Below are 14,338 nucleotides of genomic sequence, written 5' to 3'. Positions count from 1 at the left end.
CCATACCTGCCAAGGGCTCGGCGCTCACATAGCCCGCCGGTGGGATACTTTCCGCCGCCGCCGGCGCCGGGCCCGCTCAAGCCGTAGCTGCCGCGACCGCCTCAGCCTGCGCCTCCCGCCTCCGGAAACGCTTACCGGTCCCGCCCCCTAAAACTGCCAGTGTTTCCGGGGGTGCGTCTGAGAGAAAGCGATGTGCGCTTGCGGGACTCGCATTCGGGGCGGGGCGTCAGGAGCGTGCTCCGAGAGAACCCGCGGCTGCGCAGTACAGCCCGGAGCAGGTCAGTCTCCTGTAGGTACTCTAGGGCCAACGCTGACGTTTGCGGAGAGGAGTGCTAAATAAACACTTTGACCTATCTCAGCTTGTCTGATAGAGATTATGTCAAATCCTTTACTGGCTCCACAGCGCCTTTAGCTTGTAGCAGATGTTCAGTAAGAGTTTAGTGAAGGGACCAATGCCCTCTCAAGCATTGTGCCGGGTTCCCCTAGGAAAAGCCTCACGCCAATTGAATGACTCATAACTGGTCCAGACTATTCGTGATAAACTCATTCTTATTAGCCAGTAGTTGGACTAGGCATAAGCATGTGACCAATTTCTGGCCCATAATACTTAGAGAAGCCATCAACTGGGGCTTCTGAAAAAGCTTTTGTTTATTCTGTTCTTGTTTTCAAAGTTCACCAAGACTTCTAGTTGAATATGCTCAAGTGTTTTGCAGCCTTTATTTTCTTCCTGTCTCTAAGGTTGAAAATTCAGTTACTGGCATGTGCCTGTGATATGACAAATGCTAAGGCCAACAAAGCAGAAAGATTGAGAGAGCCTAGTTCTCAGATGAGGTTAAGCTATAGTCTCAGGTTTGGACGGTGTATCCCTGGATGTTTGTTGTATGAGTAGTTTTACTACTAGTAAGTGGCACAACTTCAGTTAAGCCCTGCAGTCTGGCTCCAGACCCAAGATCTCAGCTCTGTAGGACTGCTTTGGTCTTGGGCGTTATTTCTGGCAATATTATAGACTGCTCAGTTGCTCAGGTGTCCGGCTCTGCAACCCCATGGACTGTAGCCTGCCAGGCTCCTGAGTCCATGGGATTTTCCAGGCAAGAATACTGGAGTGGGTTGCCGTTTCCTACTCCAGGTGATCTTCATGACCAAGGGATCAAACCCAAGTCTCTTGCATCTCCTTCATTGGCAGGCAGATTCTTTACCACTGCGCCACCTGGGAAGCCTGTTAATAGACTACTACTAAGTCGCTTCAGTTGTGTCCGACTCTGTGCAACCCCAGAGACAGCAGCCCACCAGGCCCCCCCGTCCCTGGGACTCTCCAGGCAAGAACACTGGAGTGGGTTGCCATTTCCTTCTCCAATGCATGAAAGTGAAAAGTGAAAGGGAAGTCGCTCAGTCGTGTCTGACTCTTAGCGACCCCATGGACTGCAGCCTACCAGGCTCCTCTATCCATGGGATTTTCCAGGCAAGAGTACTGGAGTGGGATGCCATTGCCTTCTCCGGTTAATAGACTACGTATATCCAAGTATAACCGCAACAAAATAGATAAAATTGCTAGGAGAAATATCAAAAATACGAATTCACAATCAAAAAACAAAACCCATGGGCAGAGAAGACAATCAGCAGCATCAGATACATTTTAAATGTCTAGCTCATTGGAAGGTTTAAATAACCAATGAGGTACAGCTGAAGAGAAATTCATGAGCTAAAAAATAAATTTGAAGAAAATAATCCAAAAGCCATCCCAGTGAGATAAAGAAATGAAAAAGAGTGAGGTCTGCTGCTGCTGCTAAGTCTCATCAGTTGTGTCTGACTCTCTTTTATGTTAGAAGATAATAAAGTGAATATGAACAAAGTAGTTGTCAAATATTGATGGCTGGGAATTTTCCAGAATTGATGAAAGAGAAGCAGCCTCAGGAAACACAAGGAATCCCAACTAGGATTGGGGAAAAGAAAACCTAGATCTGGTTAAACTGCAGAACACCAAAGCATGAGATGATTTTAAAAGCAGATAGAGAAGAAAGTCAGGTTATCTACCATAGAATGATAGTGATACCAACTCCTGGCTACTCAACAGCAATAATGGGAGCAATGATAATAATAATAGCATGAAATAATATCATTAATGGGATAATAGCCTTAACAAGATGAGAGAAAATAATCTTATACCTAGAATTGTATACTTAGCAAATAATCTTTCAAAAAATGAAAACATAATACTTTTAAGATCAACAAAAGCTAAGAGTTACTACCAACAGAACTTAACTGAAGCATCTCTTAGAAGATTTATTTCAGGAAGAAATAAAATGATCCCAAGAGGAAAAACTGAGGAACAGTAAGGATTAGTGAGCAGATAAAATGGCAAACATAGGTAAATATAAACAAACATTAGGGACAAACAAACAAAGAACAACTTATAATTTGTAGGATCAAAAAATGTAAAACCAAAATAATGGAATGATAGTATAAAAGGATTACTGAACTGAATACATTATAAAACTGTGTGTTGATTAACTATTGCATAACATAGAGCCTCAAAACCTCAGAGGGATACAGCTTTATTTGTTTCTGGCTCATATGTCTAGTGTCTGCTTGGGGTTGGTTAGAAAGCTTTGCTCAGCTTGGCTGGGCTTGCCTACATGTCTAGGGTCAGCTGATCTAGGGTGGTTTTGGCTGGGATCCCTGACTCTGTTCCATGTGTCTCTTACTCACCAGCCAGGCAATGGGGATAAATTCTCATGGCAATGGTAGGTGCACAAAAGAGAGCAATGGAAAAGTATACGCACATTTTCTAAGACTTTAAAAAATATTTTATTGGCTAAAGAAGGTCACATGACTGAGTCCAAGGCTATAGTAGTAGTAGTAGTAGTAGTAGTAGTAGTAGTAGTAGTAATAGTGAAAGTCGCTTAGTCGTGTCCAACTCTTTGGGACCCCATGGACTATACAGTCCATGTAATTCTCCAGGCCAGAATACTGGAGTGGGTAGCCTTTCCCTTCTCCAGGGGATCTTCCCAACCCAGGGATTGAACCCAAGTCTCCAGCATTGCAGGCATATTTTTTACCAGCTGAGCCACCAGGGAAGCCCAAGAATACTGGAGTGGATAGCCTATCCCTTCTCCAGTGGATCTTCCAAACCCAGGAATAGAACTGGGGTCTTCTGCATTGCAGGTGGATTCTTTACCAACTGAGCTATTCAGTTCAGTTCAGTTCAGTTTAGTCACTCAGTCGTGTCCGACTCTTTGTGACCCCATGAACCGCAGCACGCCAGGCCTCCCTGTCCATCACCAACTGCCGGAGTCTACCCAAACCCATGTCCATTGAGTCGGTGATGCCATCCAACCATCTCATCCTCTGTTGTCCCCCTCTCCTCCTGCCCTCAATCTTTCCAAGCATCAAGGTCTTTTCAAATGAGTCAGCTCTTCACATCAGGTGGCCAAAGTCTTGGAGTTTCAGCTTCAATATCAGTCCTTCCAACGAACACTCAGGACTGATCTCCTTTAGGATGGACTGGTTGGATCTCCTTGCAGTCCAAGGAACTCTCAAGAGTCTTCTCCAACACCACAGTTCAAAAGCATCAGTTCTTCAGAGCTCAGCTTTCTTTATAGTCCAACTCTCACATCCATACATGACCACTGGAAAAACCATAGCCTTGACTAGACAGACCTTTGTTGGCAAAGTAATGTCTTTACTTTTTAATACACTGTCTAGGTTGGTCATAACTTTCCTTCCAAGGAGTAAGCATCTTTTAATTTCATGGCTGCAATCACCATGGCTGCAGTGATTTTGGAGCCCCCAAAAATAAAGTCAGCCACTGTTTCCCCATCTATTTGCTATGAAGTGATGGGACTGGATGCCATAATCTTAGTTTTCTGAATACTGAGCTATTAGGGAAGCCCAAGGCTATAGTAAGAGGGAGCTATAAAGGATTATGGCAAAGAGTGTGCATAAGAAAGCAAAGAATTGGAGTCTTTAGGTGTATCAGTCAGTTAGAGTGAACCGATTCCACTGTCTATAAAAGTATTGGTTAGCGTTAGACTTCTAATGAAATACGAATGTTAAAATTTCAAGGCTTACTATTTAAAGAAAAAAGACCAAACCAGAGGAAGAAGAAGAAGATTTGTAAAAAGAAGGAAAGCACTTTCCTGGTTGTCCAGTGGTTAGGAATCCACATGCCAATGCAGGAGACACAGGTGCGATCCCTGATATGGGGAAGATGCCACATGCAACTAAATCCGTGCACCGCAACCACTGAAACCCGCATGCTCTAGAGCCTGTGCTTTGCAACAAGAGAAGCCACTGCAAGGGGAAGCCCTGGCTCACTGCAACGGGAGAAAGTCAGCACACAGCAGTGAAGACTCAGTGCAGCCAAAAGTAAATCAACAAAACTTTAAAAGGAGAAGGGGCCTTCCCTAGTGTCCCACTGGCTGTCAATGCAGGGGGTCTGGGTTTGATCCCTGAGCAGGTAACTAGATCCCACATGCCCTGTGTGCTGCAATGGAAGACCCTGCATGCCTCAACGGAGACCTGGCACAGCCAAATAAACAATACTTTAAAAAATTCTGTTGAAAAAGAAAAAAGAAAGAAAGAAGGAAAGGGGGAGAAAGGAAGGAAATAACGGCAGGAATGAAAGAACATAAACAGTGGAAAAATACAAAGCACAAAATAAAGTGGAAAAACAAATTTAAATATTTCAGTAATCACAATAAGGCTTCCCTGGTGGCTTAGTGGGTAAAGAATCCACTTGTAATGCAACAGACACAGGAGATGCTAGTTTGATCCCTGAGTGGGGAAGATCCCCTGGAGGAGGAAATGACAACCCACTCCAGTATTGCCTGGAAAATCCCATGGACAGAGAAATCTAGCAGGCAACAGTCCAAAGAATCGGCTGTAACTAAGTGACTAAGCACAGCACAGCATATATATTTAAAAACTTGAACTGTCTAGTTAAAAGATAGATTGTAACACCAACTTTTGAAAGCATTTAGCTATGCACAAAGACAGATTTTAAAGTCAAAGAATGGTAAGAGATTCCATGCTGGGTCTGTTTTAGCTGTATCAACATTGGACAAGGTAGACTTTGAGGCAAAAGCATTGCTAGAAGTAGTGTAGTGAATTTTATCATCATTCTCGATAATTTGCTACTCCTGTAAGAGGCCTGTACTTCCCAACCTGTGGACTTCAGGCTTGGTCACTGACACATGAATAGAAATGATGAACCATCTATTCTTTCCCTCTGCCACAGGCAGGTCACATCCAAGATGGGGCTGCTCCTTCCACGGGGTCCTTGAATGAAAATAAGCCAGAATGAAGAGTGGGTAGTGCCACAATGACCCCTGTGTGCATGCTCAGTCATGTCCAACTTTTGCCACCCCATGGATTGCAGCCCACCAGGCTCCTCTGTCCGTGGAATTTTCCAGGCAAGAATACTGGAGTGGATTGCCATTTCCTTCTCCAGGGGATCTTCCTGACCCAGGGATTGAACCCACATCTCTTGCGCCTCCTGCATTGGCAGGCAGATTCTTTACCATGGTACCACCTGGGAAACCCTACAAATGACCCAAAGGATGTATAACATGAGAAATTAACCATCATCTTTATAAGCCACTGAGATTTTGAAGTTAGGTGTGGTCATGTGGCTTTCTTTGACTAATGTAACATGAAATATGTCAGTTCCAAGTGGATACTTTATGAATGAGTGCATGATTCATGCCTAACTTAGCAAAAGATGACTAATAAATATAGGCTATTTTATGAGAAAGGTTCAACTCACCAGAAGTACATGATAATTCTAAATTGTAACCATATGATATCATAGCCTCAAATGATGATATAGAGTAAAAATTGGTCGAAATCCACAGATTCACCATCAGAGTGGAGACTGTGGAATTCACAACTGTTGCCACTAAATGTTTTCTTTCTTTCTCCTGGAGAGGCTAGGCCTGCCCCTGAACACAGATGTGGCCTTGTGGCTTTCTTTGACCCATGAAAAAGGATTGAAATGGCCTGTGTCACTTTCAGGTGAAAGTTTTGAGAGTCAGTGTGTAGTTCCCCTCCTCACTTTCTCTCTGCCATGAAGACCAGCAATGTTCTAGAAAGTGCCTGCTCCATCAACAAGAGTCCTAGAGTGAAAATAGCAGGTGGGAGATCCCTAAGCTGACCAGAGATAAAAACACAAGGTTGGGACTGTATGTTTTGGTTTTTTGGTGGCCAGGGCATGTGGAATCTTAGCTCCCTGACCAGGGATGGAACCTGCACCCCTTGCAGTGGAAGGCAAAGTCTTAACTACGGGACTTCCAGGGAAGTCCCCCAGTCTGTCATTACTACAAAACAATTCACCCCAAAATTCAGTGGCTTAAAACAACACTGATTTATTTTTTCACTTATGTGTCTACAGATCAGTGAAGCTGGACTCAGCTGAGCAGCTGTGCTTCAGGCTGTGGGTCCACGTGAGCCTGGCTCCTCACGGCAGGTTAGGCTCAGGTCTGTCCATGTGTTTCCATTTGGGGATCCAGCTGAAGGGATGGTAGCTACCCAGGGGAAACTGTTCTCATGGAATGCAGAGATGTTAAGAGGTGAATCCTCACTGTGCAAGCATATTTTTGTCATTTCTGTTAACATCACACTGGCCATAACAAGTCATATGGCTGAGCCCACAGGCAAGGGGTAAGAAAGTGGACTCCACTTCTAGTGAGGGGGATGTGCAAAGTCCCATGGGAAAAGGACACAGGGAGCGGTGAGGAATTCGGGCCGATATCTCAATATATCATCATTACTCTGATACTGGAATGAGAAGAATTCAGAGGGGCCGTCTATTAATAGGAAAGTGTAGGTAAAGAGGAAGGACAAAAAGAACAGAGAAGTGTGCAAGTTGATGAGACTCCAGGGATCTTTGTGGTGTGGCCAGTGAGAAATCTCTGGTGCAGAAAGCATGAACGTTCATTTACGATAAAAGATATTTCATATGTGAATTTAAGGTGTTTTTTTTTTCTTTTGGCTTGAGTGCTTGTGATGTTAACCTCCCCTCTGTCATCCTAGACTTTCAGTAAAGGCTGTTAGACCCACAAAAAGCCCTGCAGGAGTGGGGTGTGTGTGTGTGTGTGTACATCAAAGGAAGGGTCAAGTTCCTTTGGAGACAATGACAGAAATAGAACAAATTCAACATAAGCTGGCGCTTAGATCCAGGAGTAACAAGAACAGGTGCACCCAGGGGACCTGCAAACATCTTGGAAACACATTGAAGTCTCCACAGGAGAAGATGTGGTGGTTTTAGCTGATCATTTTTGTCTTTTTTTTTTTTTTTTTGGCCGCACTGCATGTAATGCAGGATCTTAGTTCCCTGACCAGGGATTGAACCCGTGTCTCCTGCAGTGGGAGCATGGAGTCTTAACCACTGGACCACCAGAGAAGTCCCATGATCATCTTTTTCTTTTAGACCCAGGAGTCTTGCTGAAATCTGGGTTATCACTGGGGCAGGATCAATATCTGGCTCAAGGGAAGTTGAAGGGCACCTGCAGTACTCTTCACATTCATCCTTCAGGCATTTACTCTGTAGGAGGTGCTGTGCTGAGCACTTCACATTGTTATCGTATTAAACATTTGCAACTCCATGCAGCAGGTGATGCTATTGTCCTCACTCTATGCGTGAGGAATCTGGAGCGCTGGCAGACGAGCAAGCCAGATGTTCTCATTTGGGAGTGGGAGCCCCCAAAAGTTCCGCCCTTCAGTAAGGGCCTAGAGGTGGGTATGTGGGGGCTGAGAGGGGATCCCTGGCACTGGTCGGTTGGGGGCACATTCTCCTTTGATGACTCCTTGTGAGGCTCAAGCTCTGGTCACTGATGCTTCAGTTGCCTGATGAACAGACTGGCCCCAACCCTCCCTCTGCTCCCTCTAATATCTTTTCATCATATTCTTACCATGTCTGCAGGTGTCCAATAGAAACATTGAAATAGTAGGTACTTTTGGAGAATGTGTTCCCCCAGCTAAGCTGCTAGGCTCAGAGAAGTGAAGTGCCTTGCCCAGGTATACAACTGGTACGAGACAGGGTAGGGTATGGGAACTTGGCCAGATGAACCTCCCCTTTCAAATTCATGAGCTCTGTATTAGTCAGCTTGGGCTGTCATAACAAAGTACCGCAGACTGGTAATTGAAACAACAAAGACTGATCTTCCCACAGATCTGGAGGCTGGAAGTCCAAGATCAAGGTGTCATCAGGTTTGGTTTTACCTGAGGCTGCTCTGCTCGACTTTGCCAAGGGCCACCTTCTGGCTGTGTTCTCATGGGCAAGAGAACTGGTGTTTCTGTATAGCCTAATGTCCTCTTATTATAAGGATGTTATATGAAAAGCCTACTCTCAGGGTCTCAATTAGCTTTATCACCCCTCTAAAGCCCTGTTCTGCAAATATATAGTCACATCCTGAGGTCCTGAGGGCTATGGCTTCAACATGTGAATTTGTCAGGGACACAATTCAGGTCATCTAGCCACTGACTCAAGGTAGTGCTACTTTGCCTCCAAGACCCGTAGACTTGTAGAATGTACCCCACTCTCCACCATGGTATAAACCTGGCCACTGAGACATGAAGAGGAAAAGGGGCTGGCCAGGTTCACACTGGTAGGCTGGAGCAGAGCTGAGACTTGACCCAGATATCTGAGTCCCCCAGAGGTCCCCAGCATCCGTGCCCCCACTTCCCACCAACAGGAAGCTGACTTTCCTTGGGGACTTCACCACCCTGCCGCATTCTCATCCGATGGTTTGAGAAAATTCAGTTTCAGATGAGCCTTGATTTGATTAAGCCAATCAGCTTATCCCATTTTCCGGCCACCATGATGTATGCAAGGACAAGCCTGTGACCTTATTTGGACATCCCTGGACTTGTGGGAGAGCTCCCAGAAGAGACTTTCTTTTGTAGGGTGGTGTGGGAGGAGGTGAGGTCGAGAACTACTGTAGCTGTTTTACTGCAAGGAGAGGAAGCCTTGCAATTGCAGGGGCCCCTGTGTGGGGGCTGAAGATGAACTTGACAGCCAGAAGGACTTACAAGAGAGCCAGAGATGGATCAGTTTCTCAGTGAGAATCTGCTTCTAGCCTTAACCCACAAGGCTCCTGTGAACTTACACTTTCTCTTTATTCTTTGTCAATTTGAGGCTTTGCTTTTATTTTGATTTGCATTGTTAAATAATTGAGGTAGTCTTAATGGACACATAATCTGGAGGGAGTTGCTGGGGGTGTAGCTAGGGGTGCCATTCATCTTTTCTTCCCTCCAGGATTCTGTGGTCACATGTATCAGTAGGAGTTCCAAGTCACAAAGAGCAGGGACTTCCCTGGTGGTCCAGTGGCTGGGACTCCGAGCTCCCAATGCAGGGGGCTCAGGTTCGATCCCTGGTCAGGGAACTAGATCCCATATGCTGCAACTAAGAGCCTGGATGTTGTAACTAAAGATCCTGTGTGCTACAACGAAGACCCGGCACAGCCAAATTAAAAAAAAAAAAAGACTCAAGGAACAGAAATGGAGTCTGGCTGATTTTGGCAGTAAAGGAATTCACCAGAAAGGTATGGGTGGCTCACACAGTCCCTAGGAGGCTGGAAAAGCAGGCTTGGTGACTACATAGCTTTGCCCACAATCAGGTCACAGAACTGGAGTGGCCAGGACGCTGCTGCCACCCCCAGGGCCACCACCATGACCACTGCTGACCGATGCCCCAAGCTGCGCTGTTGCTGGCCTCACGGCCTTGGAAGCTGGTCTTACTGCAACTGCTGCTGCCACCTCCCTGAGCCATGAGACCAACTCAGAGCCTGGTCCTGTGGCTGCTTCCTAGCTGCAAAGGAGACCGGGAAAATGACACCCAGCCTTAAAGGCTTCTAGAGTGCAGGTAAAGAATCTGCCTGCAATTCAGGAGACACAGGAGATACAGCTTCAAGCCCCGGGTCAGGAAGATCCCCTGGAAGAGGTAATGGCAACCCACTCCAGTATTCTTGCCTGGAAAATCCCATGGACAGAAGAGCCTGTCCAAAGGGTCAAAGGGTGTCAAAAAGTCAGATACGACCGAGCGACCAAGCACACAGAGTGGAAAATGAATTCTGTTTCCTTCTAAGCCTTATAAAATGAGGAATTCCTCAAAAACAGGATGGGAGTCCTTGCTGGGAAGTCAGAAAAATAGGACAAATGTTCAATACAGGGCAAAAGGAATTGAGATCAAATGGGAATAATAGCTTCAGCAATGTTAGTGGAACTCTGAGTTAGAGAATGTAGCTGGAACCTGGGGCTTCTGACTTCTCCTTCCCTAAAGGGATTGAGTTTCTCTCCCAGTTGTGGGGGCGCCTTTAGACCAGACAGCCCTCTCCTGAGGGCAGTGATGCTTCGTCTTGCTGAGTTACTGCCTGCAACAGGAGCAGAAAGAAGGATGAGCTGTTCTAGAAGGCAGGTCCAGGGGGAGGGCCATGTCTGAACTTGACCTGAGCTCCACCTCACCGCACAGATGAGGGCGTGCAGAGGAGGATGGGGAGGGTCTTGTTTCTACTGCTGTTTCCTCTTTGGGGAATGGATGGGAATCTCCTTCCCCAAGAGGAGACGAAGTCGAAAGAGGGTGTGGTGGGATGGGGGTGGGGGGCAGGGGTGGAGATAACTCTCCCAGGGCCAGTGATGCATAGTCAGATGCTTAGGGGACCACGAAGATGACGCAGATGAGAGAAGTGGACCGAGCATTGGCACATTAAATATATACGAATATATATTCTTTAAAAAAAAATTATTTGATTTGTGGCTGCGCTGGGTCTTAGTTGCTTTACACGGGCTTCCGCTGGTTGTGGTGAGTGGGGCTACTCTTCACTGTGGTACGCGTGCTTCTCGCTGTAGTGGCTTCTCTGGTTGGGGAGCACTGGCTCTAGGTGTGCAGGCTTTAGAAATTGTGGTGCACAGGCTTCTCTGCTCCAAGGCGTGTGAAATCTTCCTGGACCAGAGACTGAACCCTTGTCCCTTGCATTGGCAGGCAGGTTCTTATCCACTGTACCACCAGGGAAGTACAAGAATATTCTTAACTTCCACACAGATATATACACCCTCTTTTTGTTTTGCCACTTTTGACGGACATATGGCATGCTGGCTCTCTTTTATTCGGTCCTTCTCCAGGTCCTTTCTTTGTCCCCCATGCTCCCCAACTCTGTGTCCTGGAATCTGAGCTATATGGGGAGCCTGGGAGGATCCCTTTGTCTTCTCGCTTCCAGTTGGTGTGGCCCATGGGGGTCACCAGAGGAAACTGGAGGCATGAGGAAAGGAGCTTGGAGGAGTCTTTTCCAGGCTCTGTCCACAAGGAGTCACCCTGGGCTGACTGCCGCCCTTGACCCAGACTCAGCTCCATCAGCAGCGCTTTCTCTCCAGGCCCCCTCTCTGCATCCCTTCGGACTCAGGATGGTAACACTCCCCAGTGTTTGTGGCACTGGAGGCTGTATCATTCTTTGTTGCTTTTCCTAAACTCTATCCATACCTTGGTAAATAATCCCACTACTAAACTCTCCTCACCTCCCCAGCTTTGAGCATGTTGTCTATTTCCTGCTGGTACCTCAAAAGATGGAATCAAGGAATGTTTCTCTACCGAAAAACAAAACAGAAGAGCACCTCACATGCAATAGTAAACTGGATTTGAGTTAACTCTCAGACCCCTGACTGTGAGGGAGACGGTAAGGAATGGTAGGGATTGTGACGAACTGGAAAGCACATGGCCTCTCCCGCTCCAGCCTGTCGTTGCCGTGACAGTGACAGTTCAGCGTTGTCAATTCTTCCCATTTTTTAAAAGTAGCAAAATGTCCAGGTTTAGAGTGAGATCTCTTGATGTTTCAAATGTTGGCTTGACTATTTAGAAATCATGCTGTGAGGCAGATGATCAATAGCCGAACTTGGCCCTTGAAGCACCAGTTTTCAGTCTGAACTCTCAGCATATAGCATCCTGCAGAGTCCCAAACCTTACTTGATCAGAAGAGCCTGCAGGGAGGAGCGCTGTGTGCCAACCATCAGGAAACCCTCAGGGTCCCGGGGGTGGGGAGGAAGCCTGGCCATGCCACGTCCTCCAAAAAGGCTTAGAACCCATGAGCTTCTAAGTTCTGCAGCTTACAGCCTTGAGTGCCTCCCTGGCTCATCGTGTCTAATATGGGTGTCAGAGGAAAGTAAATTAAATCTGCTAGGCTGTAATCTGCAAATGAAACATTTTGTGGCAGTAACTAAACAGGGCATTATGTTTTAATCGGGTTTTTAAAGTGTTGTTTTAAAAATCATTTTATTGTGCAGAAGCTGGTACCCTAAGAGCTATAATTCCTTAACTAACCATATGATAATGTAATACCCTCTAGTCTAGATGTTCTTACCAGCCAGGGTGTTTGTCTCAATGCTCTTAAACCTATATATTTTCAGAGTAGGAGCATTCCACCACCTTCCAGTCACTCAAATGGGGGACCCTGGCAGCAGCTTCTCCATCGGGATTGCCTTTCACCCTGGCTTTGAGGGAGAAACAAAATGATTCATCCTTCCCTCATTTTATCTATCATCTATCTAATTTTTTTAAACAAATGGTTATATATTGCTGTCTTAGTGCTTTGCAAACATCAGTCTGATGCATTCTCCTACCAATTCCTTGAAGAAAGTGCTGTTCTTATCTTGATTTTTACAGATGAGCAAGTTGAGGCACAGACAGGTGGAGTAACTGAGAGAGGTCACCCAGCTGGTAAGTGATGAAGGTGGAGCCTGGCTCCTGAGTCCATGCTCTGAACCACCCAGCTGTGCTACCTCTTCTTTCCAGCCTGCTCCCAAAGCCCCCAGCTCATTCATCTTTCTGCTTTCTCCTGTTACCCCTCTCTCATCGTCTAGACATTCAGTTATTCTTTTATAATTTATTTATTTTTAATTGAAGGGTAATTGCTTTACAATATTGGTTTGGTTTCTGCCATACATCAACATATACTAGCCATAGAGGTACATATGTCCCCTCCCTCCTGAACCTCCCTCCCACCTCCCACTCTCTTCCACCCCTCTAGGTTGTCACAGAGCCCCAGTTTGAGGTCCCTGAGTCATCCAACAAATCCCCATTGGCTGTCTGCTTTACATGAGGTTGTGTGTATGCTTTCAGGCTACTCTCTCCATTCACCTTACCCTCTCCTTCCCCCCCACCCTTGTCCGTAAGTCTGTTTTCTGTGTCTACATCTCCATTGCTGTCCTGCAGATAGATTCATCAGTGCCATCTTTCTAGATGTATTAATATACAATATTTGTTTTTCTCTTTCAGACTTGCTTCAGTCTGTATGATAGGCTCTAGGTTCATCCACCTCATTAGAACTGACTCAAATGCGTTCCTTCCTATGGCTGAGTAGTATTCCATCATACATAGGTACCACAGCTTCTTTATCCATCTGTCTGTTGATGGACATCTAGGTTGCTTCCTATTATGTTGTTTTATGGATACGGAGAGTCTGCTGTGTGTCAGGTTCTGTGCTAAGTGTTGGGGACCCCGCAGTGAGTTGTCCCATTACGGCCCCTGCCAAGTGGGGCTCACAGTGTAAAAAGGGGCACAGCCTGGCAGCCAAGTATCCCTTGGGATAAAGGAAGTGCACCCAGTCCCGCAACAGTCCATGAACACAGTTGTTAGAATTAGAAAAGGATGCTCCTTACTCTAGTCACTTTACTGCCACCTGTGGGAGGACAGTCATATAAAGATGAGCATCTGGGACTTCCCTGGTGCTCTGGTGGCTATGACTCTGCCAGCTCTCCCAAAGCTGGGGGCCTGGGTTCGACCCCTGGTCTGGGAACTGTATCCCACAGGCTGCAACTAAAGATCCCACATGCTGCAACTAAAGATTCTGCATGCTGCAAGTAAGACCCGGCACCGCCAAACAAACAATGAAATAATGAAGACACTCATCTAGGATGGCTGTGAACGTGATTTGTGCTCTTGGGGTTGTACACGACCTTCACAGCTGCCCATGGTGGGCCAGAGGTTGGGGGAAGTGCCCACCTCTGTTCTGGAGGAACTGCCAGAGCGATTTCCTGTTGGAGGCTGAGATTCAAAGGTGGAGTAGGAATAAGTGGGTGAAGAGCGGGGACCATGTTCCAGGCAGAGGGAAGGGCATGTGAGAAGAGCCGTGGGTGGCTTGGTGCTGTGTCCACCTAGCGAGGCTAGAACTACATTTCCCAGAATGCCCTTCCCCGCGTGCTCTGGGATGGGGTGGACTTCAGGGGAACTTTGGGTGAGGTTAGTGTTCTTGCCTGGAGAATCCCAGGGACGGGGGTAACCCCAGTGGGCTGCTGTCTATGGGGTCACACAGAGTCGGTCACGACTGAAGCGAATTAGCAGCAGCAGGAAGACAGA

At 46.5% G+C, this 14,338-nt stretch overlaps 1 protein-coding gene across 2 annotated transcripts in view; it reads right to left on the bottom strand.

The window, feature by feature from the left end:
* The window catches only part of ZBTB43 (zinc finger and BTB domain containing 43), a 28,816-nt gene extending 28,664 nt beyond the window's left edge, over positions 1-152 (bottom strand). Inside the window, exon 1 of one of the 2 annotated variants that reach the window (XM_019970859.2) lies at positions 7-152. The gene's annotated coding sequence lies outside the window, so the exon portion shown is untranslated. The remainder of the gene's footprint in view (positions 1-6) is intronic. The other variant, XM_019970860.2, reaches the window with a different exon arrangement.
* Positions 153-14,338: the final 14,186 nt, after the last annotated feature.

Source organism: Bos indicus, chromosome 11 (assembly GCF_029378745.1).
Source record: "Bos indicus isolate NIAB-ARS_2022 breed Sahiwal x Tharparkar chromosome 11, NIAB-ARS_B.indTharparkar_mat_pri_1.0, whole genome shotgun sequence".
Taxonomy (NCBI): domain Eukaryota; kingdom Metazoa; phylum Chordata; class Mammalia; order Artiodactyla; family Bovidae; genus Bos; species Bos indicus.
This window is presented reverse-complemented; position numbering and strand designations above follow the sequence as displayed.